The 20183-nt window shown below is 40.6% G+C and overlaps 1 protein-coding gene across 4 annotated transcripts in view; it reads left to right on the plus strand.

Annotated features, from left to right (window-relative positions):
* Positions 1-4372: 4372 nt before the first annotated feature.
* Positions 4373-20183, plus strand: part of MBP (myelin basic protein) — a 110726-nt gene continuing 94915 nt past the window's right edge. The window contains exon 1 of one of the 4 annotated variants that reach the window (XM_071456255.1): positions 4373-4534. The gene's annotated coding sequence lies outside the window, so the exon portion shown is untranslated. Of the gene's footprint in view, positions 4535-4640; positions 4910-20183 lie in introns of those variants that run through there. The other 3 variants (XM_071456236.1, XM_071456245.1, XM_071456256.1) reach the window with 3 other exon arrangements.

Genomic DNA, 20183 nt, shown 5'->3' on the forward strand with positions numbered 1-20183 from the left:
AGAAATGGATCAAATTTATGTGTATCTCTGTGTGTGCATGCATCTGTAAGTAATTACTGAGAATACAGACACTTTAATTTGTATAAGTGAAGAGGTATTTATACACAGGCTTGTTTTCTACTCATTCATTTGTAAATTAACTGTACACAGCAGGCATGTTTTCTCTACTGATGAAGTGAAGAGCAGAAACATGGGAATGTTCTTAACAGCACTTGAACACATCAAATATTTTTGACAAACTTTTTCCATTAGCTGGAGTGTTCAAGTTAGAAGAAAAAGAAGAGTAAAAACTCCTTTTATCATAGGACTTCCTTGACCTATATTGCAGCAGTACATGAGATGTGTTTGAAATAACTTGCAAGATGATCAGTTTCACAGAAAACTGGGTTGTCAGAGGCAAAGATTAGACAGAGACAAAAAAAATAGAAAACTGAGAAAATGAGTTTGGTGGCCTGCTATGGTCATCTTCACTGTCCTGTGCTACTACAACTGCTTTTCAATGTTTTCCTGCAAACAAGGTATTGGTGGTGTCATAAAAAATAATGCTCACCTCAAACAATACTTTAGAATCTGAAGACAAATATTTAGGTCAACAATTTGGAACAAAAATTCTTGTTTGATCATTGATAGGCTATTTTTGCTCTAAAATACAATCACTCAGCTCTTTAAATGCCAGTATTTCTGTAAACAATTGCTTTTCTTTCTCATTCAGGCAAGGATATATCATACTTGCAAGGACTGTCAATATCTATTATATTGTCCTTCATCCACTGCTGATTCATCCAGTTGGTAATCACAATTTACCAGTAGAAAGATTTTCTTTGCAATGCCTTGATACCCACGGCTAGTAAGAAACTGTGAGTTCTGACAAGATTTTTGAAGAGGGTCTGTCCCCTTGTGGCTGCAGAACACCACCCCAATTCTCAAGGTTCATTGAGAAAGCAAAACTGAAATTTTTTTAAGACTCAGAAATGGTGGGTTTTTAACTGCCCCTTTCACAGGTATTTGTTGAAGAAGGACACACTGAGCCATTTTTCTAAATATTTGGCAGAGATCTTCTAAAGTTTAGTCACCCTGACCATATAGAAAATTCCTAACTAGGAATTCTAGTCTAACTTTGAAATATATTGACTGCTAACACATAACTCCCAGTCTGTGACAGTTCTCAGCATCTGCAGGTAATGGTGTTCTGTTTCCCTATATAAACAGTCTGACATTACTCAAACAAATACTTGCTGAGACAATGCTCTTGTATCAGAGTCCTCTTGGGAAAAAAAAAGTATCAAGAACTTGTGTGATTCTACTCATAAAAATAGGGTAAGCATTGCGTTGTTATTTTTAAGGACTCACACATAATAAAAGGTTTTGTGAAAATACAGCAACCTCCTAAGTCTTTATAATCAAGATTTGATTCTAAGACTTAAATGAAACTATTGTCATCTGGAATTCACTGATGGTCCATTCATGAAAAATTTCAGATGAGTTCCTAATTAGGTCCAGATTATGTTTCCTCTGCATGTAGGGCTTGATATCGTTAATCTTGCATCGGCAATCTCCACTGTCTCAGTGATGGCTCCTCATTACAACATTTGCCATTTTCAATGTCTGAAAGCAAATAGCTTTTCTTTCATCTTAATTCAATAGTGCTCCATGAATTTTAATTAAATCCTTCTCTGAGTTTGTATGATGTTGGTCATTATGAGGCTATTGCACACAAACTATAGTTTTCCTACTAAGGCCAAGCCATTGGCCAGCAAGGTCAATTGCTTCTCATTAAGAATAATAAATGGTAATTCTAGTATAAAAGTACATATGAAAGACTATGCAAATTCTGCTCTCCTTCCATTGCCTTTCTATGATTTGCATAAAGGAACATTTCATACTTGACTCAAGCAATTTTTTCATGGACAGTGAATGTCAAAAAAAATCCCAAGATTAATTTTCCTGTGACATTTGTTTTCATACTGTCTTTTATTCAGATAGAATTCTTTACAGTGGCCCAAAGACCAGGGGTGAAATAGCATGTGGAGTATTTAAGAAGAAGGTGACATTTTTCTTTTCTCCCTGCAAAAGGAAGTGAACAGAAGACAAAATGATACAGGCTTTGTAGATGTGGGCACATTGCTGCTGAACATATGCACTTGCTTTCATCATTAAGTGCTTCCAGGAGCTGGCATTCATTAGTAGCAGAGCTACAAGGAACAAATCAGAATGTCTACATTTCTAGCTAGCAGTGCTGCCGACTGATTCTAGTGTTTTTTACAGAAGTTTAATTTGTCTATGTAATTGAGCATACTGACATCTGCTTACATACAAAAATCCTGGAACAACAGAGGAAACTACAAACTGAACAGCAGGGAGATGTTCAACACACTAAGAGAGAGATGTTGCAGCTATGCCAGGTAACACAGCTGTGCAAGGGCAGTGATTTCTTCAAATTTTTCTTTCCCATATACTGTATGACAATGCACACTATGCAACTGTGAGTCTCCTCATACCTTCATAGACATTTAGGCCACAACAGAGTTAGTACACATCCATAACTGAATGTAGAAACACACACACATATATAAATATATATTTTTTGTATGCACATCTGTAGGTAAAGATGTTGACATGTGTAAATACATGACCCACTGCCCAAAGGGTAATTATTCTAGCTCAAACCTACATATAATATCAAAGAAGGGAAGATTTGGGTTCTAAACTGATTACCATAATTTATTCATCTGCCTTCTGAGGGTGTGATCAGATGAGATTTTTGGATCCAATTCTCCCGTGAGATTTTTATGCAAGAAAAGACAGAGATGACCACCCGAACTCTGAAATTGAGTGTTGTTTCCTAAAGTTGTTAAATATTGGTTTCTTTTATCATGCTTTTTACCAAAGTTACTGTTTAAAACTACACAAAGCTAAAGTATCAAACTCATTTAGTATCTTCCTCAAATTTCCAAGAAAAGAAGTGATACTTTTCTGCTAGTGAAGAAGTGTGAGGAGAGAGATGATTCAAAGCTGTATTTCATGTATCCTTAACATAAAATTCCCAGACTTTGAATTGCTCATAATGGTGATACTCCGCCTCTTCATTTCCTCTGCAAACCTTCCTTCCTTCTGTGACCTTTTCTAATTCACACTCCAGCATTTTGTCTGCACAGTACTCTTCACAAATTCAATAGAGACTAATGTTGTAAACTTCTCACTTTGCACTGTAAGGAATTAGGAAGCTAGGATGAACATTTTATACAATGGAAATATTTATACAAATAACTGTTTATTCATGAAAACGTAGAGTTTCTAATCTGGCCCAAAATACTTTTCTAAGACCTCCTCCATCTTTAGAGATGAATAGCAAGACAAAAAAAAAAAGTCTACATAATGAGAAATTGGTGTATAGTTATAAACCTCGGTCTATAGAGGTTTAAACATGGTGCAGGTGCAACAGATATGCTTATCAGCGATGAAATTTCCAAACAAAAAAAATTACAAATTTACTTTGTACTTTTGCATCTTTGAACGGAATGGAAGCACTGCCTGAAGTATTCAAGCAAGAGAACTGCCCCCAAACGCTGGATGAAATGCAAAAGGCAGTTTCTCATCCCTCTGAACTCCCAACCGCCCGACCCCCGGGGGTCGCGCTCTGGAGCTTCATTCCACGAAGGTGGCTGAAGTTTGCTTGTGCCTGGCGCTAAAGTCACAGCCGGTCCTGGGCTCCGGGATGCCCATGGGGCAGCGTGGAATTCCCTTTGGAACAGCGACATGGGCCGTGGGGCTGGGGCTCGGCAGAGCACGGCGATACCGAGTCTCTGTTGCGGGCGTGTGACTTGGAGTTTAAAGCTGCAGGTCCCTTTGCCTACCCCTCCCGCCACCCCCGGGCATCGGATTTATCAGGATGCCAGTAAACCCAGGAATAAGAGGAAGTTCCCGGCCCAGGGCAGCCAGCCCCGGCAGGGCAGGCAGGCAGGCAGACAGACAGACAGATTGCGACCGCTCGCCTCGCTGAGGCCGTGGCCGGACGCAGCTCCCAGTGGTCCAGAGCCACTCGTGACCCTTCCTCAGCTGGAGCCCCGGGGGGTAACGGGGCCCGTCCCTCCTTCCCCCCGGGTCCCTGCCCTTCCCTGCCCGCCTCCGGGCGCTCTCTCCCGCTGCTCCTTCCTGCTTGCCGGTGGCTGCCAGGGAGGGCGGGCGGGGCGCGGCTGCCGGGCGCACCTCCCGTGCAGGTACCGGGGGACAGCCGCCGGGCTTCCAAGGGGAGGGCTGGGGCCAGGAAGGAGCAAGGCAACAAGCCACACGGCGCCGACACCGAGCGGGGGCAGCTCCCGGTTCGCCCGCCGGAGGAGGCGCGGCTGTGTGGCGGCGGGAGGGACCCACGCGCGCTCCTGAGCGCGGCGCGGCGGTTCCCTCCTTCCTGCTCCATCCCTGCCTCTCCCCTCACCTGGCCGCCGCTCTCGGTGTGCGCGCTACCCCCTCGCACCTTGGCTACCCCCGCCCGCTGCATGCAGCCCCTGGAGCGCCGCAGCCCAGGAGGATACGCTGGGTGCGTTATGATTAACTCATTATTATTATTATAATTATCATTTTTAGAGGTTTTTCTTTTCTTCTCTCCGGGCGCTTCGCGGAGGGGAGGGCAGAGGGGCAGCCGGGGCCCCCCCGCCGCCGGCGGCCCCAGGGCTGTGCCCGCCCCGCACGCTGCGCTCCGCTCCGCTCCGCCGTGTTTGTTGTTGTTGTGCTCCGGGGAGGGAGGCGGCCGAGCGAGCAGCTCCCCCAGGGCTGCGGAGGGCGGGCAGCCTCTCGGCTTGTTTCTCTTCCTCTTCGCCGTGTGAGCCCGCGTCCCGTCCTGCTCGGCGGGACAGGCGAGGGGGCTCGGCGGCGGAGGTGCGGCGCTGCGGGACACCTGGGGCAGGTGGCAGCGGTAGGTGGCCCCGGGCTCCCTCGGGGAGGGATCCCGCCCACGGGACGGGTGCCTGAGGAGCGGGCCAGCGGTGCCGGGGACGGCGGGGAGGGCAGGCGCTGCTGCCCGGGCCCCGCAGGTGTCTGCGAGGGGCGCGGGGCTCCCCCGTCCGTCGGGGCGGCCGTGCCTTACATAACCGGGCGGGAGGCCGGGGAGCCGTGGATGCCGTGCCTTCCGGTTTCACATCGCGGCCGTGCCCGGAGCCTTACACCAGAACGGAAAACTTCTCCTTTTTCTGTTTTGTTTTGTTGGGGTTTTTTCGCCCCCACTTCGCGGGGCCACGGCGCAGGACGGGCGCTGGCGGAGAGCTGAGGAGCGGGGCAGGTGCTGTCCTCGCCGCGGTGCCACCGCTGCCCCCGGCACGGCTGGGCGCTCACCGGCTCTTGCCGGGATTTCCTTAAGTTTCCGTGGGGAAGGTGTGCACGGGGCGGCTCCGAGGTGCCGCTGGGACGCTCCTGTCCAGCGCCACGGGACCCGGCACCTTCCCCGCCCTCCGCGGCTGGGCTCGGCTCGAAGTTGCCGTGCTTCTGATGCTTGCCACCGGCTGGGCGAGCGCTGGGCAGGCTTGGAGGTGTTTGAGGTAGCTGTGTCTCCGTGTGTGATAATCTGTGGCCATAGCAAAGGCTGTACTTCTAGTGCCTTCATATGCTTGTGGGGACTTTTTAAAAATCGCTGCATGATTTGCCTTGGGAAGAATGTAAACACGCATTTTGTAATTTTAAGTAGGTCCATCCTGATAGTATTTCCTGTGTGCACTGCCTCTGCCCTTCAGTATATCAGATGCTGTGTTTGAAGTAAAGTTGATTGAGATAATATGAAAACACTGGGAAAGTAATGAATTCTTGCAGAGAAACTGAAGTTTTCCCCCTCTTCAGTGGAAGCAGAATTGAGTCTCAGGTGATCAGGAGTGATAGCATGTATATTGCACAGAATTATTTCTATTATATCCACTAATCGTTTCTAGAGAGCTGAGACTAATATCATGTTGTTAGTGTGGATTTCTGCCAGTTCACAGATGCAAACAAGTTAACCTTGGTAGGTTGTGATTGGTTGTGTATAAAGGCTTGAAACACCTGGCTGGAAGGATGATGAAGTGCTCCCTGTCAGTCAAGGTAAATAATAACAGAGTAAGGGAACAGTCTTGGTTTGTGTTAATGATTTGATTGCTCTCAGCAGTCAAGTAGGAAACAGTTCTCTAAAATCTTTAAATAGTCTTAGGGAACTCAGTAATTACTGGTATGAGTCCATCAAAGTTCTTGAGCATCATGGATTGTGGGTTACATCGGCTCTGTCTGTCACAGATTGCATTCTGAATCATTCTAAAGAGCACCAAGGAGAACATTACCAATGCCATACCAGGCTATACCCAAGTTTCTTCTTGGGTATAAGTAGAGCCTAGTGAGGACCAGGAAAGGAAAAGCTTGCATTGATGCTTCCCTAGAATATTCCCTCCAGGCAGCTGTGGCTAAAGCACTCCCATGGGTAGAAGTGTTGCCTTTGTTCTTGACCAACACAAAGTTTGTTGTTCCTTCTTTGATTCTATACAGTAGTTTTTTCAGTCTCTGAGGAAACAGGCAACCAGATGAAGCATTCTACAGACATTATTAATAACTGATAAGATGGTCAGAGGGCAAGTTCTTGTTTGGAATGGCCCATGCACAGGAGTTATATTGAGGGATATTAATTTTCCAAGTGGTGTTCATGCATTAGGCTCAGAGATAATACATTTAAAATAAAGCTTGATATCTGTAATGAAAAGAAAAAGGCAAAGGGGTGGTGCCTTAATGAAATGGATTCAAATTATTTTTCACTGAGTTGGGAGAAAGCCATGAATCCAACATATAGTCTGCTTCACTGAATTTGTAAGAAGAGAATTAAGAACAGAAATTGAGTTTATGCCATTCTGTACAGCTGAATAATATTCACAGACTTTCAAAGCCTCTGTTCTATCACAATAGTTAATATAAATAAGGTAGTGAATGTTACAGTCACTATTGGGGTGATAAATTTCAGCTCACCACTGACTCTTAATGATAGAAATTGGAGCATGTTAATTAAAAATAGTTTCATATTTATAATTACCTAATTTTGTGCATTTATGAAAAATCTAATGGCAGAATTGTTCTTACACTGGGATTTGTTTCTCATGATGCCAGCTCCCATATGACATCTAGAGCCTTACATCCGTGTTAAAGCTTGTCAGAATTCTGGAAATAATCAACTCAGAGTATCCAGCACATGCAGGGGAGGATTATATCTGTTTTCAAGTCTTGAGAACAGCCAAGATGACACTGGTCACCCCATTAATCAACAGCATGAGTGAGACATGATTCCAGTTCTTTTCAGTTCTGAAAGCTGGAGAAGATGAATGTCCGTGGTGTGTTTGATTACACGAGAAGGTACATGGAGTGGTACTGGTGGGATGAGGCAGGAGAGCAACCCGAGTGAGTGTCCCTGCTGTTGTGTATCCAAAAATTTCTTGTTTGTTCTTTTTGTGATTTTTTTTTTTTTTCAGTACTTGATATAAATTACCCATATGGTTGAAATAGCCACTTTGGTTATTTATTCCATCAAAGAGAACATATAAATTTAGGCTCTAATTGCTCTGCTACATGATTTTTTGTGTGATGAAAGAAATGCATTATAAACTGTGAGAGAAGGCTGAATAAGCTGAAATAAACATCTCATGCTTACTTGAAGCATAAGTACCAGAAGTCATTCAGTGTTCAAATGCTACTGTTTTCTGTTAGCATCTTACCTGTCAAAAGGAAGAGCTGTGAAAATACAATGGTGTTCATATATTAGAACCTGGGCCATTTCACTCAAACTTTTACTTACCAGAACTAATTAATTTAATTTACTTGAGAACATAACAATTTTTGACAGTCAGCAGTGTTATTGGACTAATATGGATGAAATCTGGTATTTATTGGCTAAAACACTTAAACCATAACTCGTGTTTAATGAGGAGAAGGCTGGAAGGTTTGCAGTCTAAGACTCTTGCATACAGGTTTAAAATATAACCTCTGCTACAGATTAAAGGACAGCAGAGTCTTCTGGATCGTTGGTAAAGTGCCCTGTCCTGTGGTGTTTAATTACCTGAATATTTTTTCTTCCAGGCAAGATGTCAGGTTGAAACTGTTACCTGTGTTTCTGAGGTGAGGCTCTTAAATAAAGGACAGCAGTGATGAAGAGCAGCTGGTCAGGACCTGCTGTTTTAAATACAGACAGCTGATAATCTTTCATAAAACAGGATTTTTTCTGGATTCTTTAAAATACCCTGTTGAAGACAGAAGGGTGTCCAGAATTGTTAGATGCTTCCAAGAAGAAAATCAGTGGGACATAGTAATTTCTGAAGAAGCCTGAATTTATGTGTTTTAAAAAGAAAAGTTAGCAGCCAATGGAAGAAGAATCAGAAAAAGGGTATGTGCTTTAGAGCTTGACTGCTCAAATCACTTGTGCAACTGGAACTTCAGACAGATAACTCTAGGCTCCAGTACTTTATTTGCATATTTCTTGTGTTAATATCCACTTTCCAGGCTGTCCAGCCTTCTGCACTGAGTGCTTGATTTGGACCTAATGAAAGAATTGATGTAAAATGAACAGGTTCCTCTCTGAGAGACCAATGCAGCTGCCCAAGGCAGTGGCTGGCTGCAGTGGAGATGACACTGGAGCTGTGTTACTGCAGCCTTCAGTCCTGATTCTGGCTCTGGCTGTGTGGATCCTTCTGCAGGCAGGTTGTTCTCAGCCCGAGGATAGAACCCATGAGTGCTGCATTTGAGCTGGAGGAGCACAATATGCTGCTGCTGACTGAGCCCTAAGTTAAGATGCCACACATCTTATTGAGACACAATTCTCTAAGGGTTTTGCCAATGTGAGAATTTAGACAAAATAGTTATGCTAAGCTGTGGTGGGAAAGAGTTGCACAGAACTTCATTGATGGCTTTCCCTTAGGGAGACAGTGATGGTGCCTATCCTTATGTATTCATGGCAGTGAATAAAGGCTTTGTCACAATCAGTTTTAGATTTTCTTTACTTAATAATTTCATTCAGATGACTATGGATTTTCTATGTTCATTTCTCTGGTTGTTTTCTTGTATTAGTAGCACATGAAGAAATGTCTTCTTCAGTCTAACCACCACACATACCAAATGTTTTCCTACTTGAATCCTTGTATCACGTGAACTTTTTGATATAGTATTAAATAATTTCTGATGTTATGTTTATGATTAACAATCTTACTAACTTCTTTAAAGATGAAATTGTACTCAGGTTTTCTTGCTTTGCCAGCTGTATTCAGAGTTTGGTTTTTGGGTTTTTTAAAGCACTTTTTCTAGATATGGCTTTTTAAAACATGTTTTCTAGATGTTTGGGAAACATATCAGTCACTTTCATTAATCTCCTACACCTCATCTTCTTGAGACGTTTCCGGAGACTGACCCTTCTGCAAAAGGTTGATCATCCTGGCTTTAACTTTTTCTTGTAGAGATTGACACAGTTACTACTATTTAAAGGATTCAGAATCTATTATGATCATTTATTAGTAGCTAAAGAATTTCTAAATAGAAAACACTTAAACAGTTCCTGACAACAGGATTCAGATTTTAACGTTTTTGGGCTTTCATATTTTGAAAGAAGCTTTATGCTTCTCAAAATGCTCTGTTAAAAATAAGTGGAGAACTCTGGTTAATATAGAGTGAGATAATTCCTATGAGGCTTCTTGCATCAGTTGCAGTAACTGTGAAATCCCAGTTCTGTTGCTTGGAATAGCTGTAAATCTTGGACATAACCCAGGAAAGCCCACACAAAAGGCACGTGAGAGAAAAACAAAAAATAACATGGACAGGTTTTTTTTTTTTTTCTTTCTGTCCTGAAGTGAAACTCAGTGCGGAAGTTAGTTTTCTAAATATTGCTTTTAATTTTACTTTTTTTTTTTCCTGGAGCTTTTGGAAGCCCTTTCAAAGAGGAGAAACAAGAAATTTTTTTTCTTTTCAAGTCTGAAAAGACTGATCAAGTCAGAGTTTTTTTTTTAATAAATATACAATGACTGAAGGTAAAATAGCAGGTTTTATATTAATTTTTCTTAAAATTTGAGCAATTTTTGATCAATGTATCAGCTGTACTAGGTTTGTTTTGCATGTTAGAAGGAAAGAGGTTTTTTAATTCTGACTTTTTTTGGATTTTGTTCCTACACTTGTAAAATTTCTTAGTGTGTGTAATTGAAATTCTTAGTATTTATTTTTTTGAACACTTGAGAAAGCTTAAACATTTGGAAATGTTTGAATTCAGGTTTTTCCAGGTTGGTGAAGTTAACAGCTGTGGGGATCTAGTGTTTAACTCTTATGAAAGTGGGAGGGAAAGCAAAATCAAATACAAACCAAGTTGTATTTCTAAAATAATTCAGGCACGTAGTGTGTTTTTTAAATATGTTTAACTGGTGCATTATCTTTGGCTTCTGCTAAAGAGTTGCAATTGCAGGACCACAAGTGAAAATCTGTTTGTTCTTATCTTCGTACTTGGAAGTTCCAAAATTCAGGTAAAACGATGCAGTTGGACAATTCGTAGCTATACTTGGAATTCAGATACTTATAAAAGAGGCTTTTCAGTGTGAGAGATCAGTACTACCAGACACATATAAAGCCATTCTGGCTGCATTTTTGAACCAGTTTTTCTGATTGGTCTTGTGAATACATGAAAGACCATGAAAGATAATGGTTGTATGTGGATTAAGTTAGATCAAGGACTCTTGTAGTGCAATAACAGCCTGTCATCTCAATAGGCATGTATTTTTTCTCTGAAGATTGGAAAAGTCCTGAAATACAGCCGTTGTGTTGTCTGTGCCCTGCCAGTTTTTTGGGTTTTTGTTTCTTTTCAGTTACAAATTGGGCTGTGATACCTTCCAGATGAGAAGGCACTTGTATTCTGTTTATTCAAGGGCCTTCTAGGGACAGTGTACAGCTGCTTCATCTGTTCTGGGCATGGTCTTGTTGAAGTGTGGTATGGTGGTAGAAGGCCAGTCATGAGGTTTGTTCATCTTTGGACTAAAGGTAAACAGTAAAATCAGAGTTTCCAATATAGCCTGTAATTTTTATCATTGGCTTTCCTAGATTGCCTTGATAGATTTCAGATGGATAAACTGAAGTGAGGTAGGGTGGCTTCAGGTTGGTTGGATTAAGTGGTAGAGGTGCTCTTTGCTGTCTTCTCAGATCTTCTTCCTCACCAACCTAACAGTATCACTTTGTATCCCTTTCAGCTTGTCCGCACAGGTCACCAAATCTCTCATTCCTCAGGCTGGGTTAGTACCTTGAAGATAAAGCCTAGAATTTATTATTTTTTTTTATGCAGCAATTTTGCAGATCCCAGTGACAACTGTTACTGTCCTCTGCCCTTCAAATCTGTACTTACACCTGTGTCTCATCAGCATATCCCCTAGCTTGTTGCCATTTCCTCCTGACTAATATATGTAATAATATGTGTGTATATTTAGAACTTCTATTGGCTTCCTACAGTACTGACTCCCAGGAAGCATTCCTGCAGTTTGTGACAAATCCCTCAATTACACAGACTTTCAGTTCATCTCGGAAAAGACTCATCAGCTTCTGGGGGTGGCAGTTCCATATCATCCACAATACCTCATGGTTAATAGCAAAACATTGCTTTGTGATGTTTTCTAAAGTACTGTAATGCTTTTCAATTATTCTTCTCCAACACTGTTGTTTCCTGGATGTCAGCATTGCTCTTCTCTTCTAATTCTAAAAACATGAGTCCTTAGTTAAACTCTCTTGTCAGATCATTTTAGTTCTCTGGACAAAAAGTAGTGTTGGAATATTATCTGACAGAACTTACAGTGATTAAAATAAAATACTATACTTGTCCCTTAGAGCGTTAAGAAGGTACAGAAGAAATTATGGCAGATTTATGCGTGTGCTGGGTTTTGGTTTTTTTTTGTGGAGGATTGCTGTACAAGTTTGTGTCCAGAAAGGACCTGTTATACTGAAAATTATGACAGCAAAATCTGAAACCAAATGAAGGAAAATAGCTGGCTTATGTTTCCAGTAGTTCTGTGGTATAGGATAAAATACTGATGAAACAATACAGAGCATAACCTTGGGGATTGGTGTGTGCCTTGTAGCTTTATCCATAAAGAATGATATAATCATTGTAATAGGAAACTTTTGGACCCCTACTGTGTTGCATTTGGAATGTTTTGATAGCTCTCACCATTCTAGAGAGCTAAATTGGAGTAAAACTCATAATCCCATGAATTACTAAAATCCACTATCAAGTTACACAGTGATCCCAATTTAATTTGTCGCTTCAGTGAAATGGTCACTGAAAAATAGTCAGCAGGCATTTTCATCTCTACGTTGGTTAGCTAAAAAGAAAAAAACAGTGCCTGGAGGGCTGTCTGAAGAACATGGCAAACTGTTTTGAAAGTAGTTGCCTGTTGTGCTTCATATATTAACAAAATTGGTGATACAAGTAGAACCTTTCCACATTCCTTAAGTCAGCCTTAGTATTAAGTCCTCTTTTATTTTTCTGAAAGAAAGAAGATGGATTTTTTTCACAGCTGTTTTTTAGCTTAATATACATGCTCAAATAATTGGGACTGACTTAAAGGAGAACAATTGCAATTATCTTCTGCTTTGGCTCTTGTTGAGTCTTTTACTATTAGATTCTTTTCTCAAATATTGGAAGCTACTGAGGGACTTCTCACTGAAGTGTGGAGCTTCTACAAATAGAAACTCCCTGACTTGTATTTTGTGTTATCTTTTATCTGTACTATTACTTTGCCCTGACTTGTTCCTGGAAAAGAGATGCAGAAGTTTCTGCACAGCTTTCACAGTTTCAGCATAGTCTGACTCAGTGCTGTTCACCTGGAAGCTAGGCAGTAATTTGGCTTTGGTTTTGTACTTCAGAAAGATACTCTTGTCAAATGGGAAATTACCCCTAATAGGCTCACATGGAAAAATTGTTGCTTTAATGGAAATTTTAATAGGTGCTTTTCAACTGAGTGCAGGGCTGTTAGTGTTGAAAAGCTAATCTTAAACTTTGGCCAGCCTGTAGGGTAGGTTGTGAAATACTCCATTATTCTCCTCCTCCAGTGGTAAAATACTTTGTATGTGGTTTGGTTATTGGGTTTGGGGTTTTTTTTGGTTGGTTGGTTTTTTTCCCCTCTTAATTCTAACTCCTGAATGCCACAACCTTCTTTATTAATGAAAACACCGTAGGAAGATATTTGATTCCAAGTGAAGGCTGAAATTATAGCCACAAGTAATAATTTTTATTCCCCTGGAAAGAGTGAGAAAGAAGTAATGAAAACTACTTTGCAACATAATTGGCCTTTTATTATAAATGGCTTGCATATTTCATCCCTGTGGGTAATATTTTGTCCATTAGGCCTTAGCAAGGCCACAAACAGCATACAGCAACAACAAAAGTATGCTCCTTGTCTTAATGGAGTTGTGTGGTAAAGCACTGAGTAGCAGCTACTCAGAATTCTTAACTGCAGTTTATATTTTGTCATTAGGGACTGTGTTTTTTTCCCCTTACCTAATATGTATTTACAGCTTCCCAGATCACAGCTGATGTTGTTCTGCGCCCATGCAGCTTGCCAAAAAGCCTGGCCTCATCATTTTTGTAATTTATTTTAGGTATTGAAAATTTGATACTATGTGCTCCAAAGCTTTCTCTAGGCTGAACAATCCCAGTGTTTTCAGCCTCTCCTCACAGGATGTGTGTTCCAATTGACAGTTGTCTTTGTGGCCTTCCACTGAACTTGCTCCTGTTGACATTTCATACTGTGGATCCAAAAGCAGACCTGGTAGTGCAGACACCAGAGAAGTGGATTGTGCATGAAGCAGGGCAATGGCTTCCCTCAGTCCACTGGCTGTTCTTCCATTTCCAAAGCCTGGGAAGCTGTTAGCTCTCCTTGCTGCCAGCTGCAGGGCTGATTCATGGCCTGCCTGGACCTCCAGCTTGTATTCAGGGGAGCTGCTCCCCAGTAAGTTGGTCTTCAGGCTAGGGTCTCAAGACATTCTTGTTGGCCATATCTAAGTTATTCTGAATGGCAACCCTGCTCTCCAGTGTGTTTTCTACAGCAGTGTTTGCAGACTTACTGTGTGCTCTGCCAGGTCACTGTAAAAGAATTTGAACAGGATTGGATCCCTGACCTATTCACTTTGTAACCATGGTCAGATTGTGAACCATCAAGAGCTGCTGTTTGAGCCTCATGAGAGAGGTGTTTGGGCTTTTTTATCAGCTGGTAATTTACCCATCCATGCTGTAACTTGGATCAGGTCAGGTGCAATGATGCTGCAGGAGAGATTGAGTATTCCTGAAATCAAGGTGGGTGACACCAGTGATGTCTCATCCACAAATCCTGTCATTTTATGGCAGAAGGCAATCGTATTGATCAGGCATGATTTAACCTCTGTAAATCCATCCTGGTGATTCCCAATGACCATCTTCTCCTTAATATGCCCAGAAATGACTTGCAGGCAGGCACATGTCAGAACATACTATGGGAGTAGATAAACAAACAATGAAAGTAGGCTTGGACTGTGATGTTTTATTTCCTAGTGATCCCTCAGACTTGGTAACTGGTAACCTGTGCGTAATCCCTCTCCTGCTCTTCTTTTTTGGATGCCCAGTTGCTGTCCATCTGTAGGTGGTGAGTGCATGCTGGTCACAGGATTGAGCACCTGCACCTTTGGGAATGTGGTGATGAATGAGCTGGGACTTCATGTGACCTGGGGGAACAAGTTTGTTGGGAACAGGATGTTGCTTCCAGAGTGATTCCTGCTCCCTCTGTGTGTGTGTGAGGAATTTACCAGATAAGAAGGTGACAGCAAAAGTGACAGTAAGTTTAATAATTATTTTAGCTTGATCTAACGCATGTTAATGATTATATTGATGATTGCTTAAAGCCAGTAGGCTTTGCCCTGGGTTTTCTTTTGTATTGATTTAGTTCCATTATCTTGCCATTAGCTTGACAGTAAAAGTATTGAATATGCAGTACTTTTACTGTGTCAGGATATGTGAAAAATCTGTAGTTGCCTTCTGATATGCATTTAAAGCTTCTTGGTTTTGGTAGTTGTTTGCTTTTTTTATTTTTTGGTTTTGTTGCTACTGTTAATCTGCTTTTACATTTTCTCTAATTATGTCGTGGCTTTTTTTCTGATAATCACTATTTTGATATTCCCTTATTACTCATAATTTTAGGTGGTCTTTAGAAAGCACCAGCACCTGTCAAATGCAGTACGATCCACAGTAAAACTGAGACTTGCTTGATTTGATTTATAGTAAGAAGCAAAGAAATTTAACCTGATTGTATGATGCTGAATAGTGAGTTCACAATGACTTATTGGGGAATTCAGTGTTTCTCAGATCTTATTAGCACCACTTGCCTTACTCATTCAGATGCTTAATTTTCCAACTTCTGTTACTGATGAACAGTTATTACTCTGTAGAGTTCATCAGATATCAAAAAATTTTGTCACGTGATGATAGTTGTCCTTAGTTTTTTCCTTTATAGAACTATACATTTAGATACTAATTTTTATTAACTGCATTATTTTTTAGGACCTGAAAAGCCCCTTCAGAGTAAGGTTACAAATATATTTAATAAAACATTTCTAAAGGAGCAGTAGCTGAACTGATTTTAAGACTTAAATTCTACAGTTTAGAAATGTTCTAGAAGCCATCTCATCAGCAGTGAATTAATCAGAAATACAGTATTCACAAAATGTTTTGAATGGCAGGTGTAATTAGTTCATTATTTTAATGCTTCCAGTAGTGTTTAATTGCAGTAAGACTTTACTACTTTAGGAAAAAGATCATAATAGTTGGCAAATCATTGTCAGTATTTTAGCTCAATCTTACGTGTATTCCAAAATCATACTGGCATTTTCTAAACAGAGACTGAAAAAATCATGTAGGGGAAAAAGTCAAATGCTAAATGATACCTCTATAGTAAATCTTAGATATCTAAGTTCTTACTTTTTTGTATAATGTCTGTCTCTCTGATATTTTAAGAACTGGTTTTATGCTTTGTTGTGAAGTGTAAAATCACATTTTCCTTGTGTTCAGTTTTTTCGTGTTCAGTAAATATTTTATTTTTTGTAAATAAAAGATTAACATGCAAGTACAGTATTTGTAGAATATTACATTTGGAAATGGACAAATGATTAAATGTGTTTCACAATCAGATAGCTCTGTACTTTAACCTGAGAGAAATAACCAGGGCTTTGGAAAGAAGGCAGTTAAGTAATTTCATAATCATTCATGCATTACAGCAATAATACTGGCACACACAAGCACAAAAACTGGTTTTGCAGTGTCTTCCTGATACAAAAAAATAAAACAATCTTCAATGGGCTTTCTTGTATAAGGAAAGACCACCTAAATAAGTAAGATCAAATGAAAGCAAGATTTTTAAACATTAAGGTTTGTTGCCACACTGATTTCAAATAGATAATAGATTAAAAAATTATTCTTTATATGTCCTTTTGTGGTATTGAGTTATTTCATGATTTTTTTAATTGATTGAGGGAGGTGTTGACTTAGAGTAGGTTGACTCAATTCCAGCTTATTTTATTTGTATAAAAACTCCTGTAGTGTCAGTTAAATAAGTTGCCTGTTGTGTAACTTCTTAAGCATTTCAAGTTTTCTCAATTTAAAGATTGCTGCAATTCAGAAATGTTTGAAGTTATTCTTATTTCTATTTTGTTGGAAGGCAAGACATTATAGTTCATATTGAGGATAATGTGGAGTAGCATTGTGGTGGGACATACATAGAGAGTTTCTGGCCAAGGGAGAAGATCTCCTTCTGCTTGAAAATTCTCTATTTACAATATAGGATCAGGCAGGTTGTGGGGGTGGAGCATGAAAAAAGCTCTTCTGTGAAAAGATTATATATTCTGGATTATATTTGGGTATGGACAATTTTCAGTGGGCAGATGGGAAGCAAGTGATGGGCAAGATAATTGTATTGTCCGAGTGCTATGACACGAAAAGAGCAAAATAGTAACCCCTACAAAAATTATGAGGTGCCTTTGTTTCTGTGGCACCTCTTCTTCATCAACTTGTACATGTTCCAGTCCCAGTGGACCTGGCTTCACTGTGCATCTGATTCTGTTACTGTCCGCTTGCACCTTTTCCCCATGTGGCATTTGAGAGAGCATTTGTGGTATGATCTGCAATCCTCCTTCATTTTAGCAGACCACCAAAATCTGGTGACATTTTAAGTGCTTTAGGACTGGCTGTTTATATTATGTAATTGGCAAGATAAAGGAAACTTCTGTGCATGACTAATTGAATATAAGAGTGAAAAAAAGTGCACTCTGATTTATCCAAACTGACGAAATGTTTACATGCAGCTGTGTTTAAAAAAAACCCCAAAACTGTTCTGGTGATAATTGCTTTCCACTTTGCTTAGCTTCAAACATACAGAGTCTGGAGTGCTTTTAACTTATGTTTTTAAACATCCTTGCTAGATGGTGTGAAGCCTGTGGTTTTGGGGGTGGAGCTGTGTTTTTATTCTGAGTGAATATTGTGTGCTTCAAGATAGTAAATGGGGAAAACAGTTATGGTTTTTTGTTTTGGTTTGGTTTTGGTTTTTTTTTTTTGTTATTTTTGTTTTTGGTTTTTTTTGGCCCTAGCATTGCTGTATTTTTGTTTTGGAAATTGGCATTAGATTTGGCAGATGCTCAAATAACAAACTGAGAATGGATTTACTAATAGATACTTACCTATAAGCAGTAATGCATTAGTGTTACTGGTTAAACAAAAGAAGGTAGTGATGAAAACAGTAGCATTAGCTTAGTAAAGGCAGGTTTGGTCATTCAGAATTATTTTAAGGTCTTAAAATGCCACAGACTAAATATTAGGGACCACAGTTGAGCAATGTTGAAATAAAGAAGGGATTATTCATTTGGGAGTAAAAGATTCTAGCTGTAACATCTCAAACTTATCATAACTTAATTTAAATAGCTGAATTTTCACTTAAAAATGTAGTATAAATCAGCTAAATCCTATTGGTATACCTTACTTGCTTGCAATTCAATAAAAGCTGGTTTAAGTATGATGCTATGTTAATAAAAGACCCATTGCTTTCACTCATAGCTAACTCATGTGAATGTTAAATGACAGGTTTTGATTCAAGTCTAGTAACTTGTATTAATGACTGTATTTATGCCATGAGTAGTTGTTTGAAGGGGCTGTAGGTGAGTTAAAAGCTGCATGGTAGTAGGTTGGGTGGAGATATTCTTTGGGGTAAGAAATAAATAATTTGGCCAAACCAGCAGCTAAGTATCTCTTTTCTGAAAGGTTTTAAGTCTCTTAGGGTATGGAATGCAAAGCACTTTTATGGATTGAGTCAATGATGCACAAACAAATTGCTGGAAGAGTTAATTAGATAGTTTGTTCTGTGCATATGTGCTATAAAGCTTCAGTCACAGACTGTGGAAATGGTACTCATTATTGCATTTCCATGGAGCAGTGTTTACTGCAGAGTTTTTGAGGAGGGGATTTTAAGGACTCTTTTGGAATATACTCTTAGGGGAATGTTATGAAAAGAGCAGTCGGTTTGTAAATGGTGTGGGAAATAGAGGTGGAAGAGACTTGATGAGCCTTGTATGAAACCCCTAGTCTATCTAGTGCTCAGAATCAGATGTCTCAGAATATCACCCAATGTAACCAATGAGCAAAGGCTCCTGAAAGTCAGTATCCATCCAAACAAAGTGTGTTTCACTGCTGTTTCAGTTCCCAGAGCTGCGGAGGGCAGAGGTGGACTTTGTGTGTGTCTCACAAATGTTTCCTGAGAGCCACTGCTCACAAACTTGCAGAAGAGCTGGTTAGCCAAGACCCTGCTGTGTTGTAGTTGGGATGGAGATCAGCTCCAGCTCTTTCCCCAAGGGTCCAGACCTGTGTTTCCTGCTGCAAGGAGCAGGCTGCCAAGGTAGAGGCAGTTGAGCAGGAGTCATGTTCCCTTTCCTCAGTAAATGCATGTCTTGGTGCAGAGGGAGTTACAGCTCTCCCATACTTACACTGATCCCTTACAGGATAAAGTGGATGAGCTCAGAGTGGGGAATAAAGTCTGTTTGTCTAATATCCTACATGCCAGTGAAGTCCAGCTGGCTAAAAGCTATCCTATTTCATTTCTGTTCCCCCTTTCCAGAGTAGTGCTGGTTTTGTGATTTTGTTTTGTTTGGGGCTTTGATTATTTTATCCTTTTTTACAGTCAGTTGTCACTGTATGAACAGGTGCAGAAAAAGGTAGGCCCTCTCTGCCCCCTGCTCCCCCTGCTTCCCACCCCAGTGCTCCAGGTACCCTGTCCAGAAATACAGATTGAAATATTCCCAGCCCCGAGGAGTGCCCTGTGTCATTTAGGGCTGTCCCGCCATGGTAAGAACCACACCATTCATGCAGTCCCTGAAATACAGTGGTCAGACTCTGTCTTCAGCACAGCTAGGTGTTCTACTCTCCTCTGCTTCTCCCAGAGCCCTGCTCTCCTCATGTTTAGAAATATTCTTTCAGTTTAGACTTATATGTGGGCAGTGTCTATTTTCTCTTCCTCCAACACTCATTTAGCTTTGCTTTACTTAGGCTTGACATGTTATGAGCTTTTAGCCTTATCTCTGTCTAATAGGTTCCTATTGCTCCCCTCATCTTCACATCTGTTCTAGTAAAAAATTCATGTTGTTAGCTACAGCTGACCAGAATTGTACCCACTAGCTGATGTTATGCTAATGGCTGGTGTGATGACTTTAATTCTTCCCTGTTTTAGCTGTAAATACTCCTTCATGTTACAATGTAGGTCTGTTTGTCTGTTTTTTTTAATCTATTTTCCCCTTGCCATATCACACTGGTGACTCACAGTTATCCTGTGATCAAGCCAGACTGATCTTTCCCTTCAGTGTTGTCTAAGACGATCCCTGGTTTCCCACATCCTGTGTGAGTGTGCTAATCACAAGCTTATTATCTCATGCTATAGGTGACCTTCTGCCATAGCTGCCTAGAAAAAAAAAAAGGCAGGGAGTGGGTTGTTGCAGTGGTTTCCACTCTGTCTTGTGATAATCTTGAGTCTGATAGTTCACATTTTCTGTGTTTGAGACAAAGTTGGCTGAATGAAGCCCTAGGATGTCAGAGAAATAACCTCATTGTATATTGATGGGGTTCTGGTGTAAAATCATGTGAAGCTGCTTGGCTGTGTCATCGCAGCTGGAGTGTTATT

Source organism: Agelaius tricolor, unplaced genomic scaffold (assembly GCF_023055355.1).
Source record: "Agelaius tricolor isolate 1412-34295 unplaced genomic scaffold, bAgeTri1.0.p SCAF_2, whole genome shotgun sequence".
NCBI lineage: Eukaryota > Metazoa > Chordata > Aves > Passeriformes > Icteridae > Agelaius > Agelaius tricolor.